The sequence below is a fragment of the Eubalaena glacialis genome, chromosome 5 (genome assembly GCF_028564815.1).
Source record: "Eubalaena glacialis isolate mEubGla1 chromosome 5, mEubGla1.1.hap2.+ XY, whole genome shotgun sequence".
Lineage (NCBI taxonomy): Eukaryota > Metazoa > Chordata > Mammalia > Artiodactyla > Balaenidae > Eubalaena > Eubalaena glacialis.
The window spans coordinates 47127273-47142980 of record NC_083720.1 but is presented as its reverse complement, the minus strand read 5'-3'; positions in this window follow the sequence as shown (position 1 = coordinate 47142980).

Sequence of the window (15708 nt, the reverse complement as noted above, 5' to 3'; positions counted from 1 at the left end):
CTAAGGCAGAGATTGCCTTTGGAAGTCTGCTACACACATCACATATTCATGGTTCTTTTTCTCACTAACTAGACCATGAGTTCCTAGAGAATGGGGAACATATCTACTTTGCCCATCACTGAGTGCTCACTTTAGCACAATATCCAGCACATGATGGAAATTAAATAAATATTTGTTGAATAATTACATTAATTAACCTTGATTGATTTCTCTTTATTTCTACTAGATTATCCATTCTTTATTCTAGGACACTTGTATATTTTTCTATTTTTTTATTCACATCCCAAGTATGATTAAAAAGTATATGAGAGGATCTTAGATACCTATGATTTTTTGTCACATATCACACAAAATGCTTTTATCAGATGCTAAACAAGTCATATTTTGCCTAAAGAATTTACTAAAATATTAATTCAAATTAATCCAATGAGTCACTTTCTAACTTATACTCTCCATGGTCATTGTTACCTTTGGGATCATGGTTCCATAGAGCCTGGATAACAATCTCCTCTCCATAGCTGTCTCCAGACACTGACTCCTCTGTTCCGTTCCAGTCAAGATCAACTCAAAATTCACTAGAAATGTCCAGCTCTCTTGCCTAGCTTCTCCACATGCAGTTTGTCTCAACTCGGATTACTTTTCCCATCTTCTCTCACCTAGCTAACTCCTAAGCACTAGTCACAACTTGGTAGAGGTAACATATTGTCAGAGGAACCCTACTTGACCCCAAAGCCTGGCTAAGCTGGTAAACCTCCGACAAGCACCTTGCACCTACCAATTTTCACCATGTATTGTACTTTTCTGTATATTTTTTTGCCTCTTCACTTGGACTATACACTTCCATAGAGTAATGAATATTAACCATTATTATACCCCTGGAACCCAGCATGACACCTGATCTTTGCAGTGCCCAGTAAATACCTAATGACAAAAGATGAGGTACATTAATGTTACATGCTGTATTACCTCTAAAAGCAAACCAACTCTTAATTCAAATGTTCCTCCTATGATTTATAATCATTCTTAATCTATGATATTCTACTGGTAAGGACTACATGTGAAATCAAATTCTCCATGAGAGAATATCAAGATCTGGGTGTGTAATTGGAAAAATGAAATACTGAATCTATGGTGATATATGGGGAGGTAGATTTTGAGTAGGATTATTTAACTATAGATTAATTCTTCAAATAATTCTCTTATTTTCCTTTTTATATGTTAGAGTATTATTGACATGTAACATACAAGTTTAAGGTGTACACATGATGATTTGATACATGTATATATTTTAAAATGATTACGATAAGGTTAGTTAACACCTCCATCACCTCTCATAACTACCATTTTTTAAATCTGTGGTGATAATATTAAAGATGTACTCCCATAATAAATTTGAAGTACATAATAGAGTATTGTTAATTATAATCACCATGCTGTACATCAGATCCTCTAAACTTATTCTCTTATGGTTGGAATTTTGTACATTTTGACCCACATCTCCCTATTTCCCCCATCTCAGTCCCTAGCACCACCATTCTACTTTATATTCTATGAGTTTGGCTTTTTCAGATTCCACATAGAAGTGAGAACATATGGTATTTGTCTTTCTCTGTCTGACTTCTTTCACTTAGCATGATGTCCTCAGGTCCACCCATGTTGGTGAAAAAGGTAGGATTTCCTTCTTTTTTTAAAGACTGAATTATATATATATATACAGTTGACCCTTGCACAACATCGGGCTTAGGGTTACTGACCCTCCACACAATCAAAAATCCACATGTAAGTTACAGATGGCACTCCATATCCAAGGTGCCACATCCGTGGATTCAACCAACCTCGGATAATGGTGTAGTATGAATTTATTGAAAAATATCTGCGTATAAGTGGACCCACAGAGTTCAAACACACATTGTTCAAGGGTCAATGGAATTACATTTTATCTATTCATCTGTGATAGAGACTTAGGTTGTTTCCATGTCTTGAATATTGAGAATAATGCTACAATGAACATAGGAATTCAGATATCTCTTTGAGGTAGTGATTTCCATCCTTTTGGATATATGCTGAGAAGTGAGATTGCTGGATCATATGATAGTTCTAATTTAAAAATTTTGTGGAATCTCCACACTGTTTTCCATAGTTACTGCACCAATTTACATTCTCACCAACAAAGCACAAGAATTTCCTTTTCTCCACGGGATGGTCAATATTTATTGTCTCATCTTTTTGCCTTTCCAAAAAGTGTAAGGTGATAACTCATTGTGGTTTTGCTTTGCATTTCATTGATGATTAGTGATGTTGAGCATCTTTTCATATACCATTTGGCCATTTGTATATCTCCTTTGGAAAAATGTCTATTCAAGTCCTCTGCCTATTTTTTAATCCGATTGGTTGGTTTTTTGTTTGTTTGTTTTTGTTTGCTATTGACTTGTATGAGTTACTTATACAGATTCAAATTGATCATGGACCCTTCATCAGATACATGGTCTGCATGTTTTCTCCCACTCCAAAATTAGCTTTTCATTTTGTTAATTATTTCTTTTTCTGTGCAGATGTTTTTTAGTTTTATAGTCCTACTTGTTTATTTTTGCTTTGTTGCTTGAGCATTTGGCATCATATTTAAAAAACCATTGCCAAGACTAATGTCAAGGAACTTTTCCCATATGTTTTCTTCTAGTAGTTTTACATTTTCAGGTCTTACATATAAGTCTTTAATACATAGCAAGTTAATCATGAGAGCAGTGTAAAATCAGGGTCAAATTTTATTTTTTGGTATGTGAATAGCTAGCTTTCTCAACATCATTTATTGAAAAAACTATACTTTACACATTGAGTTTTTTTTGGTTCCTTTGTCAAATTTTAGTTGACCATATATATGTAGTTTTATTTTTGGGCTCTTGATTCTGTTGTATTGATTTATGTGTCTGTTTTATGTAAATACTGTATTCATTACATTGTTTTTATTACTATAGCTTGTAATAAAGTTTGAAATCAGGAATTATGATGTTTACAGCTTTTTTATTCTTTCTCTGGATGTCTTTGGATATTTAGGGTCTTTTATGGTTCCATAAGAATTTTTGAATTGCTTTTTCTTCTATTTTTGTGAAAAATGTCATTGAAATTTTGATAGGGACTGCATTGAATCTATAGATAGCTTTGAGTAGTATGGACATTTTAATAATGTTAATTTTTACAATAATGAACATGAGATATCTTTCCATTTTTGTGTCTTCTTAATTTACTTCATCACTGTCATAATTTTCAGAGTACAGTTAAATTTATCTCTAGATATTATATATATTTTTTATGCTATTGCAAGTGGAATGGCTTTCTTTCTTTTTCAGAAGGTTATGTGTTAGAGTATAGAAATAGAATTGATTTTTGTATGTTAATTTTACTGAATTTATTTATTGGTTCTAATAGTTCTTTGCTGGTGTCTTAGGATTTTCTATATATAATATCGTTTCATCTGCAGTTAGAGACAATTTTACTTCTTCCTTTCTGACTTGGATGCCTTTCATTACTTTTTATTTCCTAATTGCTCTGGGAATGATTTCTAGTTCTATGTTGATTAAAAGTGGTGATAGGGAGCACAGTTGTCTTGTTTGTGATTTTAGCTGGAAAGCTTTCAACGCTTCACTGCTGACTATGATTTAGCTGTGAGTTTACCACTTATGACCTTTATAATGTTGAGGTATATTCCTTCTATACCCAATTTGTTGAGAGTTTTTATCCTGAAAGCATGTTGAATTTTGTCAAATGCTTTTTCTATATCTATTGAGATGATCACATGATTTTTATCTTCCATTCTATTAATGTGTTACATCACATTTATTGATTTGTTCATGTTGAACCATCCTTGCATTCCAGGAATAAATTCTCCTTGATTATGGTATATTATCCTTATACTGTGCTACTGAATTTGTTTTGTACTGGAGCAGGCAAGGAGCCTGGGTGTATGTGATCCAGCCTCGGGCAGGGTTGTGTCAAAAGCCTGGGTCTGTGTAGTTATTCTGGCATTGGACCCAGTCAGGAGCCAGGGTTCATAGGGGCTAATTGGTATCCTGGGGCCATAGGAGCTTCCTAGGGCCATGGGAGACAATCAGGAGTCTGGTGCCATAGGAGCTTCCCAAGTCCGTGGAAGCCATCCAGTGCTGGGGTGAGCTGAGATCCTGGTTGGCAAGAGTCTGCTAAAAGCCTGGTGCCAGGAGAGCCACTCATTGCTGGGATGGGCCGGGAGCCTAGGTTTACGGGACCTTGCTGGGATCCTGGGGCCCCAGTGTCACTCAAGCCATGGAAACTTGCTGGCACTTTGGTGGACTGGGAGCCTGTAATTGCTGGAGACCTCCAGCATCCTAGTGTTGTGAGACTCACATGTAGCCAAAGGAGCTGGCAATTGCCAGTGAAAGTTGGGGTCCCTGGTTCATGGTAGCCTGCAGGGAGCCACCTAATGCCATGGGAGTTGGCATGATGTTGGGGTGGGCTAGCTTTGGGGTCCATGGTGAAGTAGATGCTCACTTTCCTCTCCTTCCTCCATGGGATGGTGTCTCTCTCTGCACTGGGCTACCCTGGCTTGAGGGGTAGTTATGGGGGGTAATGTGAATCTATCTTTCTTACCGTCCTCAATGCATCTTTTCTTATTTCTGTGCCTCATCTGGGTGCTATAATCTCTTACCTGGGATCCTTAACTATTGTGAATTATTTTTACACATGGATAATTTTCTAAATTGATGTTGGGGAGCTGCCTGGGAAGACAAACACTAAAAACTCCTATGCCACCATTTTGCTGATGTCACTCCTCAAGCAATTCTTAAGGAAGAAAAAATTGTGAAATGTTATCAAGACTTATAAAACTATTGCTGTTAGTGATGTAAGTGATGGGAGGACTATAAAATGAAAGGACAAATATAAGCAACATACATATTAAGAACATAAATATAATAGTGCATTCTGGAAAGTTAAGAAAAATGAAGTTAGATGAATGTGATATTTTTCTATATCTTAATATTTAAATACTTGAAGGTGTATTTAAGACAAAGTGTTTATGCTTTTCAATGGGTCAAGATAAAGTAGAACACCTATCATTCAGTTAGCCTTCTTCCAAATTACGTACAGAAACCAGAGTCATTGACATAATTAAATTATCTTGGGAAATGTAAAACAATCAGTATACTGCTTCAAATGTGATCAGCAGTGATCACACAAGCAAGTATAAGCATCTTTTTTTTTTTTTTTTAATGATGATTGTGTTACTTTTTTTTTTTTTTTTTAAGTATTTGTTTATTTATTTATTTATGGCTGTGTTGGGTCCTCGCCTCTGCGCGAGGGCTTTCTCCAGCTGTGGCAAGCGGGGGCCACTCCTCATCGCGGTGCACGGGCCTCTCACTATGGCGGTCCCTCCCGTTGCAGAGCACAGGCTCCAGACGCGCAGGCTCAGCAGTTGTGGCTCACGGGCCCAGCTGCTCCGCGGCACGTGGGATCTTCCCAGACCAGGGCTCGAACCCGTGTCCCCTGCATTGGCAGGCAGACTCTCAACCACTGCGCCACCAGGGAAGCCCCAAGCATCTTTTTAATACTTGAAAAACTCATTTATTTCACCCATTACAAATAGAAGTATTTACAAATATTTAAGGGGAAAGTGTCTTTTCAAAATTATGCGACACATCTAAGATTTATTTTCCTTTAAGACCTATATATAAATGAACCAGATTTTTACAAATACATGAATGCATTTTTATGTTTTAAATGACTAATGAGCTGTGACAAACCACTTGGAAGGAGGAGACAAAATAGAGATAGAAAAATAATAAATGTTTATGAATAAAGGATAAATGTTATGTTCAATAATTAATTGTAGATAAATAGTTGAGAAATAAAGACTGAAATGGAAATTAGAATAGCATATTCTGACCTCAGTTCACCATTGAAAACCTACCAGACAAGCATATTTTCCATTTCTTATTTTAATTCTTCATCTGTAAATCCATCAGAAGGTGACTACGTAAGAGCATTGCAATACAAATCATGGCACTAGATCGCAGCTCATCTACCAACCAGCCCTGGGAGCCTGGTCAAGCACCTAAACGTCTCTCAGCTTTCTTGCCTTCAGTGCTTTTAATTCAACAACTATTTCTTGAGAGTGTATGGACTAGATTCTCAGATAACACAGAACACTTGCTGTCAAGAAAGTTCCAGTTCATTTAAGGGGAAGATGAGGAAATTATATGCCTACCTGTAAAGAGACTTTGATCAAACTTCCCATCAGCTGTTACTGTGGGTAAAGATTTTTCTCAATGTAATGATTCATGCTCTGGACACTCATATGGCCAACAAAATTGCTAAGAATCACTCCCATCATCTCAGGAAAAATACTTCACCTCTCCAATTTTCAATCACCTGATTTATAGAGTAGTCATGATGATAACTATCTTGCTTTCTTGTAAGAACTAAAACAAGCAAGAATCTGTATATAAAGTACACAGAATATTGTCTGTTACCAAATATAACAGATTTTATTAGTAATATTTCTTCTTCATCATCATCATCACCACCATCACCATGATCCTCATCATCGTAACTATTTTTTTCTTTGAGTCAAATTCGGTTGATGAAACTTGCTAATCCAAGATAATTATTGAATCATCTAACAAAATCTTGGTTCTGCCAATGAAAAGCAGTGTGACATTGGGCATGTTATTTACCTACTGATTACTTTACTGTGTCTCAGTTTTCTTGTTTTCAAAATAAGGATGGTAATATCATTTACCGCACAGAACTGATGGAAGTGTTAAATGAGATACAGGTTTCTCTTGCTATTTGAAGGTAGAGCATTTCTACGAAATCTTTCAGAAGTTTAAATGGCATAAAAGGAAGAAACAATTACCTTAGGGCACGTCTTGCTAATGGATGCAAAAAATAAATTGAGATAAAGCACAGATGCTCACAGACACAGTTCAAAGCTGTGGCAGCTTGATGCTGAGAAGCAGAGTATAGTTCCTCAGGAAAGAGCTTGGTGGTGCCCCTCTCACCACTGGAACATGCGCTGCCTCTATAAGGGCTCACTGCAAAACAAACGCTGGATGCTGGTTTTGCTTTACACATTTTTTCATAAAGTGAAAATGCTCTTCGGATTTATTTTGTTAGCGAAAACAGGTACTAATGTAGGTCTTGTAAAAGTGAAGTAACATAGAGTGAACTTTCTGAAAAGTGGAGGATACTGTAATACTTATTACTGACCACAGTTTCAAACACATTGTAAAATACCATTCAGGAACGGTATTTTATTATTACAAATATTGATATTAAATGTGTTCCTTTCTTCCTTCATTTATTCTTTTTTGAAAAATAGTAAAAACGATGGTAGTTATTACTATTAATAGTGATAGTATACTTATTAGCAGCATGAATTGCTGAAACTTCTTAAGGAAGGGACATGGAATTAATAATAGTAGTCATTAAGTGAGGTCATGAAAATGGTTACTGTAATCTGAAGATGGGAGAGGTATGCTTAGGTTGAGTTGTCCCTTTATTACTGATGTGGAATTTCTTACCAAACTGATGAGGATATTCTACCAGGAAGAGTATACTTTCCTCAGCAAATGACCCCCTAAGATGGATAGACTGTAGGTTACTCAATGAGAGACCTAGAAATGTCAGTGGGGGTGGGAGAAAATCTGAGGATTTTGAAAAGCAATCAGTGGAAAAATAGTGACAGTTCATGCTGGATGGAGAAGAAAGTAATACTGTCTGTACAGTGAGGAAATAGAAAGTATTTCTGGGAAGTAAAAATCCAGTGATGATATTAGGCAGCTGTGTGGAGCCTGGGAGACTGCGAAGAGTGTCAAGACCATCAACATGAATAAATTGGAGGTCAGGAGATCATGCTGCTCATCAGTCAGTGTCACTGGTGATGAATGTTTCCAGGGGAAAGGTCAGTTGATGAGCGGGGACTAGAGTATTCCAGGGAACAGTGCTCTTCTGTTAAACAGGAGGCTCTTGGAATACTGACATGTGATCATTAAACCTGTCACATCAATGAACAAGGACCAAAATCAAATCAGAGTGGAGACTCCAAGAATTTTGATAAACTGAAAAAACTAGATCAAAATTACATGCCTTTCTACTGAACTATTACTTTTAGATATTTATGTAAAAATGCCAATTGCTATTTTATAACATACCACTTTTTTTAAAAAAATAGATACTTGATATCTAAAAAAATGCAAAATAAGCCAACTTTTTGTTTTCTTTTCTTATTGTTCAGATATTTCTAATGAAAGCAAGCTTGTGAAACCATAACCAGTCAATCTCAAGTCAGGAGCTCTGCTAACGAAAGACAATGCCAGGAATTAAGCAAGGTTCATTTTTAAATGGCTGCCTATTACTTGTGTGAATGGGACTGACAATTTATAGAGTCAGAGTGGATGTATTGACTCATTTTTAGGTCAAGTGCAAATACAGTATCAGGCCAGGTATGATGAGCAGGATGGGCTGCAATCACACAGATTCAGTTTTAAGAATTGTTATGTGTGTGACTGAGTGTACATTATTTAATTTTTCAGAGGCACAATTTCTAAAGCTGAAGAATGGGCACGATAAACTCTACTTCAGATTTGTTATTATAAATAAGTAAAATAATGTGTATATAATATCTAGTAAAGTGAGAGGCATCAGTTACGTCATCAATAAATGACTATGTGTTTGATTATATGTATGTGTATGTCACAAAATTTGGCCTTATTTTAAATCTTAATACTGACTTGATGCATGAAATTCATTCTTTCAACGAATATATATTGAGTCTCAGATACTGTTTAGGTGCCAGAGACATAGCAGTGACCCAAATAGCCAAAGTCTCAATCTCATAGACTTTATATTTTAGTGAGAGGGAGGCAGATGATAGACAAGTACTAACACAGTGTGTGTGACAATGCTAATCAAGGTCCAGGAGCTGCAAGTGCTCTCGGGACAAAGGTGGGAAGGACTGTAAATTTAGAAATATGTGATAAATTGTGGATTTTAGAGGGAGTGGCCAGCAGTGAAAAGATAAACTATGTGTAAAGACATGGAGATGAGCAAAGGAGCTGTGTAAGTAACAGGAGGAGCACATTTCAGGGAGAAGGAAGAATCTGAGTAAAGATTTTGAGTCAGGATATGCAAGGAGAACAGCGTGGCTGAAGGAGAATGAGCAAGGATGACTATAGTAGGGAAAGGGGCAGAGGCGCAGCAGTGACTGGATCATACAGGGCTTTGGAGACCATTTGAGGGGCTTCGCTTTGTACTCTGAGGAATATGAGAAACCATTGGAAGTTACCAGTAAAGGAGTGACAGGAATTGACTGAATGTTCCAGTTACTCTTTTAAGTATGTTTCCAGGAATCTCTATTTTAAAATTCCCACAATACCCAGTGAAGAAGTTGCTGTTCTTATTGCCACTGTTCAAGCAAGGAAAAGGAGGCTCAGAGATGTTAGGTAATTGACTAAGGCCATGTGTTTAGTTTGTGGTTGAGCTGGGTTTCAAATCCAAGCAGATTCAGCCACACATCCTGCTTTATTTATTTATTTTTTTTCTTCACTTTCAGTTGTGCCCATCCTATTCCTTGCTGTGTCTAGTCTACAAGTTTGTTCTGTAATAGTATTTTATGTTAATTTCTTCTACTTTATAGTCTCTATTGTCAAACCATTTCCTCATTTTAGCACCTTATTGTGAAGGGCTTATTTATATATTTTAGATTAGAATCTTAACAAGTTCCAAACTTTAATTAAACACTCTTTAGGAAAGGTACAATTTTCTTTGGGTTGTCTTTTAGCTCTTCCAGACTATATTTTTTCTTGGTCCTTTTTATGTCATTTTTCTTTACTTTCTCTCTTCTTTCCTTCCCTCCCTCCATTTCTTCTTCTTCCTCCCTCCCTCCCTCCCTTCCTCCCTCCTTCCCTTCCTTCCTCCTTCCCTCCTTCCCTTCCTTCCTTCTTCCAACTTCCTAACTTTTTTAACTTCCTATCTCTTTTTTTTCTGATTTAATTAAGGTATTTCTCACGTTTTATGTCATTTATCCTTCTATATTTTTGGTTGTACACCTCTCTCTCCTTTTTTTCCTGTTTATGCATCCTAAGACAATGTCCAACTAATTTGATGTTGCTTACCACACCAATGAATGGTCTCCAGCAACAAGCACTTAGAAGCTTATTAGAAATGCATCACCACAAGCTTTGTCTTAAGATTTATATTTTTGCTGGATCCACAGGTGATTCATAGATACATTAATGTCTGAGAAGCATGTTTCCTGCATAGGATTTGTCAACCGTACTCACTGTCCACTGGCCTTTTAGGTAGAAGCTGTTTCTCAGATTAACAGTTGCAGAAAGGTTTTTCAAAGATAAATCCGATAGCCATTATCAAAAAGAAATTTATCTGATTTCACCAATATAGCAGAGTAGAAAACCCAGCCTCCATTCTCCTCAAAGATCAACAATGACACAGCTATCCATAAATGAAAATAATTCTTAGAGAGCTCAAATATCCATTTTATGCAACAGAGTGAGACAAAAAAACCCTGAGAATAACCACACCAAAAGGGAAGGAAGAATGAAAAAATCATAGATGTAGAAAATTCTGAAGACTCCACAAATAACTAATAGAAAAATTCAGTAAAGTTTTTAGGTATGAAATGAAAATACAAAAGTCAGATGCACTTCTATACACTAACAATGAACTATCTGAAAAAGATATAAAGATAATAGTTCCATTTACATTAGCATAAAAAACCATAAAAATTTAGGAATATATTTAACCAAAGAAATGAAAGATCTGTATACTGAATCCTATAAGACACTGATGAAGCAAACTGAAGGAGACACAAATAAATTAAAAGATATCCTAAGTACATGGGTCAGAAGAATTAATATTGTTCAAATGTACATAATACCCAAAGCCATCTATAGATTCAATGCAATCTCTATAAAAATTCCAATGTAATTTTCACAGAAATAGAAAAAAGAACACTAAAATTTTTAAGGAATGATGAAAGACCCCAAATAACAAAAGCAATCCAGAGAAAGAAGAATAAAGCTGGAGGCAGCACACATTCCGATTTTAAACTATATTACAAAGCTGCAGTAATCAAAACAGTATGGTACTGGCATAAAAACAGACACATTGACCAGTGGAACAGATTTTAGAAATAAACCCATTCATCATAGTGAACAAATATTGAGAAGGGAGACAGGACTACTCAATGGGGAAAGGATAGTCTCTAATAAATGGTTTGAGGAAAATTGATTATTCCCATGCAAAAGTATGAAATTGGACCACTGTCTTACACCATTCACAAAAGTTAACTCAAAATACATTAAGGACTTAAACATAAGACCTGAAGCCATAAACCTCTTATAAGAAAACATAAGGAAAAAGCTCCTTGATATTGTTCTTGGCAATAACTTTTGTATGTGACACCAAAAGCTCAATCCACAAAAGCTAAAATAAACAAGTGGGATTACATCAAACTAATAAGTACAACAAAAGAAACAACAATGTGACAAGGCAACCTATGGAATGTGTGAAAATATTTACAAATCATACATCTGATAAGGGATTAATATACAAATTATATAAGGAACTCATATAATTCAATATTTCATCAAATAATTGGATTAAAAAAGGATAGGTTACCTGAATAGACATTCTTCCAAAGAAGTCATACAAGTTGGCAACAAGTATACGAAAAGGTGATAAACATCACTAATCTCAGGAAAATGTAAATCAAAACCACAACGAAATATCACTTTACACCAGTTAGAAAAGACAAGTGACAATAAAAATTCGCAAGGCTGTGAAGAAAAGGGAACACCTGAGCACTGTTGGTGGTAATGTAAATTAGTACAGTCAAGATGGAAAACACTATGGAGTTTCCTCAAAATCTTAAAAGTAAAACTACAAAGTGATTCAGCAATCCTACGTATGGTATGTATCCCAGGGAAATGAAATAACAACAGCAACAAAATGTTAATTATATGAGGTGACTTGTTTTAATGTTAACATTTTAAATGTTTTTATGTCAATAAAAAATATAATGCTATTCATCAGATTACACGATAATATTAAGTTTTGATGTTCTGTTTATGTGGTGATTAAACTTTAAATAACCTTACTGTGGTAAATATTACTCAATATATACGTGTTTCAAATCATCACATTGTACACCTTAAACTTACACAATGTTATATGTCCATTATATCTCAAAAAACCTAGGAAAACAATAAGAAATTTAACTAAAGGAGCCATGCTAAATAAAAGTGGGATCATTTTCTACCCCCATTCCCTTATTTTGTTCACATAGAAACATGAATTTCATAAGTTACACTCCACAGCTTGCACTAGCTCTGGAATGCTTTTGGGTTTTGCTTCCCTATATCTTTTTTTTTTTTTTTTTTTTCTGGAAATGCACGTTTCAAAGATCCAATGAGGCACAGTTAGTTCCTACCTCTCATTTTCCTTCTTATCCTGATTTTGTAAATGGAAGTCACTAAATATTCTTAGAATGAGAAGTATTAAAGGGAAGGAAGAATGCTATATGCTGTCCTTCTTACAAAGTATATCCAGTTCTTCAGTCTCTGAGACAAGGGCAGAAAATGAAGGAAAAATAACATCTCCTCCCCTCCTTTTAGCCCAGTGGGTTTACTCCATTTCTGATGGCAAACAATGCATTGGAAACCAGCTGTGCTTCTTAGGTCACTGCTATAATTAGAAAATCTTTCCAGATTCTGGCAAAATAAAACTCTGAGAATTAATTTTCAGTGTTCTCATGAGATGCAGAGAAGTTAAAATACCTGCCCAAATTTCTAAGTGATATAGGCAAGAGCCAAAATGATTATACACACACACACACACACACACACACACACACACACCCCACAGACACACATACACACACAGAATGAGTTCCATCTCATGCCTTTATACTAACATGCTCTACATGACTTAAGCAAAATCTGAGGAATACCAACATGAGTACTGTCCAATGACATTAGTATCATTCTCCATTTCATATTTCACTGCTGTTTTTGCAGCTGACGTGGTGCCACATCTTCTAATTACATTCCCAGGTCTCAGTCACTGCGAATATGTATAGATCACCTTCTTTTCCTAAATCGTGGCCTCTGTGTGGTTAAACCTGCTGCCCTCTCCCTTAAGACCCAGCTGTTTGGATCTTGCTGTGAGAGATTGTGAGTGACTGGGTGCTGGACAGCTGCAACGTCAAGTTAAAAAGAAAAGACCAGCACATGTCTTTGCTACTGAAATCCTTGGTTTGTTCACGTGTTGTATGTGAGCACAGAGAATACGTATCTCTCGTTCCTAAAAATTTGAATGTCTTATTTTTATCTCATTTCGTGGGACCCTACACTTACAGAGTGTGGAGCAGCATTCATCTTATAAAGTCAGGAACATTCTTGGTTTAATCTAAAATAATTTAATTGCATTCATTTTATGTAAATTTTTAAGCCACAATAAAATTATTCATAGATATGAGTCCAGTTGCTCTGTGTTTTCTAGGCCACCATTACTTGCCTTTTGCATACAGTATCTTACTGTGAGTTCTGTAAGTCTTATAGGTCCTGAAACATTCAAGGACTAGAAATAGCAGATGAGAACGTGGGGGGGCATTATAACAGCTAAGCCATTATTTTACTTGGACAATTTAACTTAGTCAAACCAAATAGTAACATAAGATGAAACCCATGTGTATTCAATTGCCAAAATGTCTGTTTATTTTAAACAGCTTTTATTTCCTTTAATAACACTTCTGGAATATCACTTAGAGCATATTCACTTTTTTAACTGCACTATTTTTAGTTTTGAATGTCCTGAAGATATTATAACTAATTAATCCTCTGGGCATATTGATTAAATTCATTTACATTTCATAGATCTAAAGAAAGGAAAAAAATATTGGTGGAAGGTTATTTAAGAATACTGCACAGAGAAAGTGAACAAAAATGAAAACACTTAAAAATAATCAAATGCTCAATGTACACTGTTATTGCCAAACAATTTTAATACATTTTAGGAGAAATCATTCTGTTCTTAAAACTGTGCCTACAGATATTTTTCTCCCTTCAGTAATTATCTTTCATTGTCCCAGCAATTTAACATGGTGAATATGTTAATATTACTAACTTATCCTAGGCTTGCCCATTATGCCTGAACTATCTCTAAAAAGGATCTGGTCTGCAAAAATCTCATCCTCAGACCTGTTTATAAATTATGAAGTGTTATGGATCAATTCAACAAGCACTTAAGGTTAATTAATGAATCCAACGATGATGCAGTGGGAATTATATGCCAAGCATGTTTGTTAGACTCTAGAGAGTCAGAAATGAAATGGCCATTAATCTGAGCTCACTGACAACTGAATGAGACAAGAATGTTATGGTATTGAGGTAGCAAGGCATAAATATTTTTATTATGCATAAAGCATAAATCTGGGACTGTGATGTATACAAAGAGGAATTTATTTATTTATTTATTTATTTATTTATTTATTTATTTATTTATTACCTATGGGTAGTTTACAATCCCAAAGGGTAAATTAAATTTGTGACTTATTTGAAGAAAATTGAATTTTCCCCCTAGTAGATCCTCTCTCCCTACTGAAGGGGAAGAAAACCATATTTCCAAGACATAGTCAATAAATTGGTATCATTTTTGTTGTTTTGCCTCAGAATGTCAGTATTTTTGAAGCTATGCTTGAAGAATAGATGGTAAATGGTTTAAAGGGGGAAAATCATATTAGTTTGCTGGCTTTGTCTTTTATGGGAAGACAGTGATCTTACTGCATTTTGGTATGGTTATCCATCGGATAAATTTAATCCCCAGTTGAAGAGCTCTTTCTTTAAAGGGGCTTGGTATTTCTGGTATCAATCATCAGCAAAAGATATGGGACTTCATTCACTTTCTATTGTTGTTGTAACAAATTACCACAAATTTTGTGGTCTAAAAAATCAGAAATTGATTATCTTAACTGTTCTAGAAGTACAATGTCAGAAATGTACTAAATCTAAAATCAAGGTGTCAGCAGGGCTGCGTTTCTTCTGAAAGTTTTAAGGGGTATCTGGTCCTTGTTTTTTCCAATCTAGAGACGGCTGCCTTTCTTACTTTGTGGCCACTTCCTCCAACTTCAAAGCCAACAACACAGTATATTAAAATCTCTCTCTGACTCTGATTTCTTCTTCTGCCTCTCTCTTCTATTTTAAAGAATCTTCTTGTGATTACCTTGAGACCACCTAGATAATACAGGATAATATCTTGATCTTTAAGTAAGTAAAGATTAGTAAAATTAATTACATTTGCAACTTAATTGTCCATTGCCTTGTAACCCAACATATTCAGAGGATCTAGGGATTAGGATACAAATATCTTTGGGGAATCCTAATTCTTCCTACCACAATGGTTTGACCAAGAACTTCTAGGTTCCCTTCTCTTGGATATGAATTTCAACTGGTTTTGGCAGAATCTCAAGTACTCCTGTATAACCACCAGCAAAGGTAGTTATAGAGATGTAGAGCATGGTATATGAGCCAGGTAAAAGGGTCCCTGTCTGGATCATGAAGTGAAGAGGAGTTAAACTTATCTTGATACTATCTTGAACTATTTACCCTTTTTTCATTCCTGAACCCTTAGCAAAGCCTTGTCTTCCTTCCTCCTCATAGTACT